Source organism: Melozone crissalis, unplaced genomic scaffold, assembly GCF_028551555.1.
Source record: "Melozone crissalis strain CALT ecotype California unplaced genomic scaffold, PUWL_Pcris_2 ptg000111l_1, whole genome shotgun sequence".
Taxonomy (NCBI): domain Eukaryota; kingdom Metazoa; phylum Chordata; class Aves; order Passeriformes; family Passerellidae; genus Melozone; species Melozone crissalis.
This window is the reverse complement of record NW_026535888.1, coordinates 5612971-5622714: the sequence shown is the minus strand read 5'-3', so window position 1 is coordinate 5622714 and position 9744 is coordinate 5612971.

Below are 9744 nucleotides of genomic sequence, written 5' to 3'. Positions count from 1 at the left end.
GTGACACTGCAGGGCCTCATGGAATCATTGGGACCATTGTGACACTTGGAGCCTTTTAGAACCTGGGGGCCACTTTGACATTGTGCGACTCCACTGAACCAAGGGTCCATTATGACACTGCTGGACCCCATGGAATCAAGGCACCATTGTGACATTATGGGGCGTCTTAAAACCAAGGGGACACAGAGCATGTCTGACTGATTTGGCCTCCCATGGACTGCCTGACTGGTCCAACTGACCTTGGCATGTTGAGTGTCACTTCTTATCTGCTAATGAAACAGTGGAGCTCAATGCTTTCCTTCCTATGGGAAAGAACTGTCCTCCTCCAGGCACCCATGGCCAGAACTGGGATTTCACCTCCAAATTTCCTTATATCCAGGGATTGTTCCCATAGGAATATTGCCAGGACAAGTCTGGCTGGCAGTGGTATCACAAGGGTCACATCTCTTCTATCCACAAAACACTGGGGAAGGCTCCATGCTCTCCTTCCTTTGGGAAAAAACTGTCCTGCTTTTCCAAGAATCCATGGCTGAGATTGGGGTTCCACCTCCAAAAATCCCTATATTCAAACACTGCTCCCAGACAAAATCTGCGATTACTGACAAGTCTGGCTGGCCTTGGCCCAGTGAGGCTCTCACCTGCCTTGCAAACACTGGGGTCTGTGCTTTCCTTCCTATGGAAAAGAACTGTCCTTCCAGTCCAGGTGCACATGGCCAAAATTGGGATTTCACCTCCCCCATTCCTGATTGTGACAGACTGGAGGAGATTCTTGGCTCAAAACAATTCATGTGTGGGGGAGGAAGGGGTAGGTCCAGTCTTGCCCTGCCCTGGAACTCCAGCCCTGCCCTGGATCCCCAATCCCCCCAGAGCCTCTATCCCAGCAGTGGCTGCCAGTCCCTGGCACAGCACAGGCAATGCTCCACAGCCACCTCTGGAGCCCCAGCCCAGCTCCTGAGTGAACAAATGAGCCCAAGTCCCAGCTGGGGGAAGGCCCAGGAAGACCAAGGGGTATTGAAGGCTGACCACAAGGCAAGCACACATCTTGACCCTGCCTCCTCCTGGAATTTCCATCTGAACAACATTGGAATCCAGGTGTGGGTGCTTCTCTGTCTGTCATTTGTCTTTTTCTCTGTCTACTTCTTCTATTTCTGTCTCCTTGCAAATTGTGATTAACTTAAAATAGAATGGGTTTAGAGTTTGTGAAGTTGAATGGGCCAAGTTAATGTTTTGAGAAGGGTGTTTTGTTGATTGACTGTCATTTTAAACCATATGCCAAAGATTCTCTGATTTTCTAAAGTTCCCAGTAAAGGCTGTTAGGTTGTTTTGAGCTCCTGAGAATCTCTTGTCCATATTTCTCCAGTACATCCAACTCAGAAGACACAAATAATTGTAATTCCTTTAAAATGTCTTCTTGAGAGAATTGTTTGGGGGCATGGGAGTCAGGGCTTGTCTGTCCTGCTTGGCACAGCCCAGGCAGGGCTTTCCCAGCCACATTCCACACTCCATTGCCCAGCTGGAGCTGCTGGTGCCTCTAAGTTGTGCTGCCCCAGCCCCAGGGATGCTCTTCTTGTCTGCCCATTCCCCCACAGTCTCTGGGCAGGGATGGCCTCAGTTGGGGCTGCTGACATCCTCAGCACCTTGGAGGCTGCTGCTGAATTTTCCTGCTCCAGAGGCTTGTTCAGCCTTCAACTCTTCAGTGCAGGAATTCAGTGTCCCAGGGCTCATTAACATTCAGAACACCTTAACAAGCCAAGCCACTGGGAATATTTTGATTTAAGTGTTCAAACATTTTGAGGTTAATTTGACAGATTTCAGTAGTGTGTTCAAAATGAATGCATTATATTTAAGAAGACAGCCAGAAAACATTTTTTAGGTCCTGTTTTGGATTTTTTCTTGTTCATAAATCAATATGTGCAGTCCCCAATTGACCTTGAATCCAAGTACCTCCTCATGCAGTTTTAATAGATATGAAAATCAAGACCCTTTATGCCTGACAATCAATCAGACTCTGTCCCTATCCCCACCCCATCATTTCCCCCATCCAAGCCCTGGCACTCAGAGCAGCCTTGTGCAAATCTGAGCTCCCTCCAGCCCAGGCTGCACCTGCAGCTTTCAGCTCCTTGGCTCCAACTCCCACCTGCTTTCCTTGGAGAAGGGGCTGCCCGAGACACAGAAGGATGTTCATTTCTTGTCAACCAGCAAAGCCAAGGGAAGGCACAGCTCCATCAAATGCAAAAGTCATTCCTCTGTGGGATATTCAATCCACTTTCCACAGCAGGCGGTCTCAGAGCAATGGAAAACACCTTCTGTGCCCAGCACAGATCCCAAGGTCCCCCTAAACCCTCCCTGCCCCAATTCTGCCCAGATTTGCTCTTTGCACACATGAGTCACACATGAAGTCAGGAGCTCCCTCCATGCCCAGAGGGAGGAAAAGAGAGAAAGGGGATGAAGAGCTCTTCTGTGCAGAGCCAAGGTCCAAGTGCAGCCCCTGCAGTGGGAACCACAACTCATCAGGTTTGTGTCCTTTGGGGTCAGGGCCTGATGACACTCAGAGGCACAGAAAGGTTTCTTGCCCACAAACACAAGAAGAACATTTGAACACTTGAATAGCCATCACAGCTCTTCCCTCAGATCTCTGTGATGTCCCTGCAGAATCTGACATGTCTCCCATCTGCAAGGGATTTCTGAACCGGAACAGTTCTAGACAAAGTTATAAGAAAACACAATTCTGTGATAGATAAAAACACAATTAAGATGTTGACTAATGTGGTGTTTATTTTAACATCAGAAAGATTGGGCAACTTCCTGGAGTTCAAAGCATGAAAGCAGTAATTTGAGAGGAACTTAAATTACCAGAGAGCATCTGGAGGAGGAAATCTGGGAGCAATGGAAAGGACATAGATCCAGCTAGTCAAGTGAAGAAATGTCCTTAGATATGGCCATTCAAACAGGAGAGCTGGAAACAGCTGATGGAAAAGGGAGAGAAAATAATAGACTGAATATTGGTGGCACAAGTAGATGGGAAGATCAGTATTTCTTCTCCTCCCATCAGTACACTTTGAGGAAATCCCCGTTCCTGGTGGGAAAACATTACCATTTCTGAAAAGTACTCAAATGATACAGATAATATAGATTTGCTTGTATATTATGAAACTACCAGGTATTAAAACCTGTGGCTTTTTCCAGGCAGACATAAGTTGTGTGCCCATGAACAGGCAGTGCCACCTGTGCCTTGAGGTGCCCAGCTGGGATTGGATCTCTCTGAGTGCGCCTGAGGGAGAGCAGAGCATCTTGAGAGCTGCAGGTCCCTGACAGCCCTGCAGGACTCCTGTCCCATCAACATCTGCTCTGTTCCAGTCTGAAACAGGGCCCAGCATGGTGCCTGGATCATCAGAGAGCTGAGGTGTGTGCTGGAATTCAATGCCCTCCCCATCCCGCAGCAGCCCTGCATTTCCCTGCTTCAGCCTTGGTCTCCAGCACAGCCATGGAGGCTCTTTGGGCTCTGGACTGTTCCTGCAGCCCCCAAGGGCAGCTGAGCTCTGCCTTTGGCACAGTCAGGCCTGGCCAGCACAGGCCATGCTCAGCAATTCCCTGTGTGTGCCTGGCCTTGCTGTCAGCCCCAGCAGTGGCTGCATGGCCCCTTTGTGGCCCTGTGCTGGCCCAGCCATGGTGGCCCAGCCCCTGTGCAGGCCCAGCCCAGGCCAGGAGCATTGCGGCTGGGAACGGCCCCTGTTCCGTGGTGCCCACAGCAGCCTTGGGGCTCTGTGCCCCATGGCCTCCCTGCTGGGCAGCCTCTGCCAGCTCCTGCGGAGCCTGGGGCACCTGTGGGGCTGCACAGACAGCCCTGCCCCGGGCTCTGCCGGCCTCTGGGCCAGCAGAGAGGCAGCCAGGGCTGGCCATGGCCGGGAACAGGCCCTGAGCCCTGCAGGAGGATGGAGCTGGGCCACAGCCAAACTCAGCCCAGGCCAAAGCTGGGCTCAGCAGTCAGGGCTGCCAATGCATGGGGACAGAGGCTGGCACTGACAAATGTCCTGGGCCCCCTCCCTGCTCTTTCCATGCCACCAAGGGCACAGAGCAGCCTCCTCTCTGGGCCACTTGCCTGTTTGCAATACCTTGCACAGGTGCTGGCTCTGCCCCACAAGGCCTGGCCTGAGTCCTGCCTCTGCAAGCTCAGCCAGGCTGAGATGGACACTGATGATTTCTGGGCCAGGCTCTCTGAGCCCAGCTCCCTGCAAGCTCTGCCAGCTGCCCTGAGCTCTGGGCAGCACCAAGGGCCTCTCCCCAGCCCAGCCCAGCCAGCTCTGGCCCCACATCTCTGCTCAGGCCAGGCTGCTCTGGGCACTAGCCTCAGCTAGCCTGCAAGGGCACAGCATGGCCTCAGCCCCTGGCAAGGGCACAGCAGCAGCTGCAGCTGCCACAGGACTCAGCCCCAGCCATGGGGGAAGGTGCTTGGCCAAGGCCAAAGGAGGCTCCCTGGCTGCCCTGCTCCCCTTGGGCTGAGGTGCTGAGAGCTCTGCAGCCCCTGCTGCCATCCCATCTGCCCAGGGCAGCACAAGAGCCCCGGCCTTGGGGCCCTCAAGAGCTGCTCCTGCTCCAGGCCCAGGGCCCATGCCAAAGCTGGGGCAGCCACAAAGCTGTGCCCATTTCTGCTCATTGCTGCTCTGATGGGGATGGATCCTCAGCCACTTGGAGATTTCTGATGAATTTTATTACTCCAGAGGCCTCTTCTTTGTTGAGCTGTTCACTTCAGGAATTCAGTGACAAAAGCTCGTAAACTTTTGTTGAAAATACCCGAACAAGAAAAAGCCCTGGGAATATCTTAAATGTTCAATTCTTCTGTGGTTACTTAGAAAGATTTCAGAATTATTTTCAAAGTGAATATACTTTTTTGAAAACAATGCAGGCATTCCACTGTCATATTTACTGAAAAATTACTTTTTCAGGATTTTTTCCCCTGGGAATCTGAGATGCATCAGAAAACAATGAAAACAATAATTATCTGATTGCTTTTCGGTGTTTGCTGCTTTGGAATATGGTCTGGAGATTGTTTACCAACAGGTCCATGTTTGATTGGTTTACTGTGAATTGTTTTTACTTAATGACCAATCACCATCAGATGTGTCAGACTCTGAGGAGTCAGTCACGAGTTTTTCATTAACATTCTTGTTAAGCCTTCTGTCTGTATCCTTTCTTATCCTTAAGTATAGTTTTAGTATAGTTTTAGTATAATGTAACGTAACGTAACGTAACACAACCTAACACAGCACAACACAACTTAACATAATATAATATCAGCCTTCTGAGAACATGGAGTCAGATTCTCATCTCTTACCTCGTCCTTGGGACCCTCACAAACTCAACACAGACCGAACTGTTTTGTCCTGCTTTTGTTTCCTGTTTATAGATGGATATCAGCAATGTCCAAATTATATTTATCCCCAGCACCTTCAAATTCAGTCTGAAATTATATGAAAATCAAGCCCGCCCAACTGGCTGACAAACAATATCACTTTGTTCCCCTTCCCCACCATTTCCCTGCAGCCCCTGGCACTCCTATGGATCAGGAATGCTGTGGCCCTCAGGAGCAGGGCAGTGACTCTTCCCCTGTGCTCAGCACTGGTTGGGCAGTACCTTGAGTGCTGTGTGCAGTTCTGGGCTCCCAATTCAGGAAGGACATGGAGGGGCTGGAGTGTGTCCAGAGAAGGGCAACAAGGCTGGGGAGGGGTCTGGAGCACAAGTCCTGTGAGGAGTGGCTGAGAGAGCTGGGGTTGTTTATCCTGGAGAAGAGGAGGCTCAGAGGAGACCTCATCACTCTCTACAACTCCCTGACAGGAGAGTGCAGCCAGGTGGGGGTCAGACTTCTTTCCCAGAGACCACTGACAGGACAAGAGGACACAGCCTTCAGCTGCTCCAGGAGATGTTTAGGCTGGACATAAGGAAATATTCTTCACACAAAGGGTGATTGGGCATTGGAATGGGCTGCCCAGGGAGGTGAGTGAGTCCCCATTGTGGAAGTGTTTAAGGAAAGACTGGATGTGGCACTGAGTGCCATGATCTCAGTGCCAAGGTGGTGTTGGGTCCCAGGTTGGACTTGATGCTCTCCAAGGTCTTTTCCAGCCTGGTGGATTTTCTGATGATTGTGGCACTGCAGGACCCTGGGGAAGCAAGGAGCCATTGTGACACTGCGGGGCCTGGTGGCACTAAGAGGACTATGGTGACACTGTGTACGACATGGCAGCACGGAGCCACGGGGTCACTGTGACACTGTGGGGCTGACTAGAAGCAAGGAGTCCATGGTGACAGTCTGGGTCCTCCTGGAACCATAGAGGCCACTGTGACACTGCAGGGCCTTGTGCAGAGCATTGTGACAGAGCAGGACCTTGTGTCACAATGGGGCCATTGTGACCCTGCAGGGCCCATTGGAACCAAGGGGCCAATGCTGCTCCTCAGGGACTCCTGGAATGAAGGAAACATGTTTGACACCATGGTGGCCCTTGGGACCAAGAGGCCACTGTGTCACTGTGGAACCAAGGAGAGCATTGCTGCACTGTCAGACCCCATGGAAGCAAGGATCCATTTTGACACTGCAGGGCCTTGGGGGATCGAGGCACCATTGTGACAATGTGGGGCCCGAGGATCCAAGGGACATTGTGACACCCGGGGGTCCCATGGAACCAAAGGGACATTGTGTAACTGGGAGATGTCATGGAATCATGGAGACCCTTGGGACACTCTGGGGCCCCATGGAACCATGGTGACACCAAGTTGGCTGGGAGTGTTGATCTGCTAGAGGGTAAGAGGGCTCTGCACAGGGCCTTGGACAGGCTGTATCCAGGGCCCAAATCCAACAAGGCCAGGTTTAACAAGTCCAAGTGCTGGGTCCTGCACTTTGGCCACAACAACCCCTGCAGCTCTAAAGGCTGGGCACAGAGTGGCTGGACAGCAGCCAGGCAGAAAGGGACCTGCTGGGACTGATGGACAGACGGCTGGACATGAGCCAGCAGTGTGCCCAGGTGGGCAAGAAGGCCAATGGCTCCTGGCCTTGATCAGGAATGGTGTGGCCAGCAGGAGCAGGGCAGGGATTTTTCCCATGCACTCGGCACTGTTTGGGCAGCACCTCGAGTGCTGTGTCCAGTTCTGAGCCCCCAGTTTAGGAAGGACATGGAGGGGCTGGAGCGTGTCCAGGGAAGGGCAACAAGGCTGGGGAGGGGTCTGAAACACAAGTGTTTTGAGGAGTGGCTGAGGTAGCTTCATTTGTCGATCATACAGAAGAGAAGGCTGAGGGGAGACGAGGCAGTGTCAGGGACCAGGTTGGACTTGATGATCTCCAAGGTCTTTTCCAACCTTGCTGATTCTGGGATTCTCTGAAACCACCCTTGGAGCAGTTGCAGGATGTCCCCTGGGCCTCCTCTTCTGAAGCTCCAGCAGCCCAGGTCCCTCAGCTTCTCCTGCCAGCCCCAAAGCCCATCCTGTCAGTCCTGCAGAGCCTCTGCAGCCCCTCATCCCTGCCCAGAAGAGGGAGACGCAGAGCCAGACACAGCAGCCCAGATGTTCCCCCCTGGCCTGGGGTGCCTCTGGCAAGGGAGCAGCACCAGGCACTGCAGGAGCCTGCAGACAATTCCTGCAGCACTTATAGGATGATCCTGCTGCCCAAGGGATGTTCCCATGGGGCCAAGTCAGGAACTGCAATGGGGAGTGGAGCCAGAGAGGAAAGGGTAAGCAGGGATGGGCTGTTTGCAGGGGAAGGAACAGCGGTGGGCAAGACGAAGAAATTTCTGCCGGGGAAGAGTAAAGAAAGCAGAGGTGAAGCCAAGGAAATGATTCGGGAACCTTTGGGGTGGCTGCCAGGCAGCCCTGGCTCTGAGCAACAGCGTCTGCAGTGGGACAGGAAACTCCCAGCTGATGGGAACAAACTTTCTGGCTGACTGCAGAGGCCAGGACAAAGCTGAGTGGTTTCCCTGGTGTCCTCCAGCCCTTGCTGGCCCCAGGGGCTGATGGCATTTGTGGTCGCTCAGGTTCATGTCCTCACAGCAACAGCATGGGGGTGCTCCCCCTGCTGTGTGCAATGCAAACAGGGGCTGCTGAGCCAGTACTGCCGTGTCTGTGCGTGCAAGGATAGGGCACCTGTGTGAGCTGGGGGAGAGGCCAGGGCTGCAGAGGGGAGATGTTGTTGGCAGCTCCATGAGGACGCTCTGGGATGCTTCCCTGGGCTGTCCAGCGCACTGAGAATGGATCAGCCCCTGCTCTGCTGCTCCTTCCCATCTCCCCCAGGGCCCTTGCAGAGCCCCAGCCATGCTGTTTGCCCCCAGCCTGCCCACGGCCAGCCTGGGGCTGCTCACTGGGGTTTTCTGTGCTGAGCATTGGCCTGGGCGTGTTCATGACAGAGCCTGGGCAAGGAGCCTGGAACCCCCAGGGCCTGGCCTGAGGCATCAGCGCTGCCCCAGCAGTGCCCATGGCCTGTCCCTGCTGCAGCCCCGGCACTGCCACCCCCAGGACTGTGCCCGGCCTTGAGAGCACTCAGGCCTTACAGCAACACCAGGGCCACCAGGGTAGTGGGGCAGGGCCACGGCAGCAGCACTGGCAACACCAAGTGCTGCTGCTGCTGGGCACAGCTGCTGTGCCAGCACTGATCTGCCCCCAGCTCTTCACACAGACATAGCTGCTGCAGCTCCAGAAAAGTCAAGAAAAGGGGGATCCCTAGGGAAAACTTTGCTGGGAGATCCTTTAGTTTGTTTACAGCCACCGAGGCTTTTAACAAACCAAATCTTGTCATTGACACAGTCTGTGAGTCACAGCAAAGTTGGAAAGAAATGAAATGGGAAAGAGAATGAACAATGACCCTTTTTTGTGGACATTATTAAAAAATAAACAGAAGAAAGAAAAGAACAAACAAGCATGAAACCCAAAAACTATTAGGGATTATTTCCAATACATGGTATTTCCAGAAAGTGGCCAGCAGTTTAATATTTCTGAAACCATCCAGTCATCAGTGTCCACACTGCAGCCTTGAGCTCCTGGTTCCTCAGGCTCTAGATGAGGGGGTTCAGGGCTGGAGGCACCACCGAGTACAGAACTGACAGGACGAGATCCAGGGATCGGGAAGAGATGGAGGGGGGCTTCAGGTAGGCAAACATGGCAGTGCTGAGAAACAGGGAGACCACAGAAAAGTGAGGGAGGCAGGTGGAAAAGGTTTTGTGCCGTCCCTGCTCAGAGGGGATCCTCAGCACAGCCCTGAAGATCTGCACATAGGAGAAAACAATGAATACAAAACAAGCAAAACCTAAACAGACACCAAGCAATGAAATACGAATTTTTCTGAAGTTGAAGTGTGAGCAGGAGAGCTTGAGAATCTGGGGCACCTCGCAGAAGAACTGGCCCAGGGCATTGCTATGGCACAGGGGCAGGGAAAATGTATTGGCTTTGTGCATGAGAGCATTGAGAAAGGCACTGGCCCAGGCAGCTGCTGCCATGTGGGCACAAGCTCTGCTGCATAGGAGGGTCCCATAGTGCAGGGGTTTGCAGATGGACACGTAGCGGTCGTAGCACATGATGGTAAGGAGGGAAAATTCTGCTATGATAAAGAAAAGAAAGGAGAAAACCTGTGCAGCACATCCTGTGTAGGAGATGTTCCTGGTGTCCCAGAGGGAATTGTGCATGGCTTTGGGGACAGTGGTGCAGATGGAGCCCAAGTCAGTGAGGGCCAGGTTGAGCAGGAAGAAGAACATGGGTGTGTGCAGGTGGTGG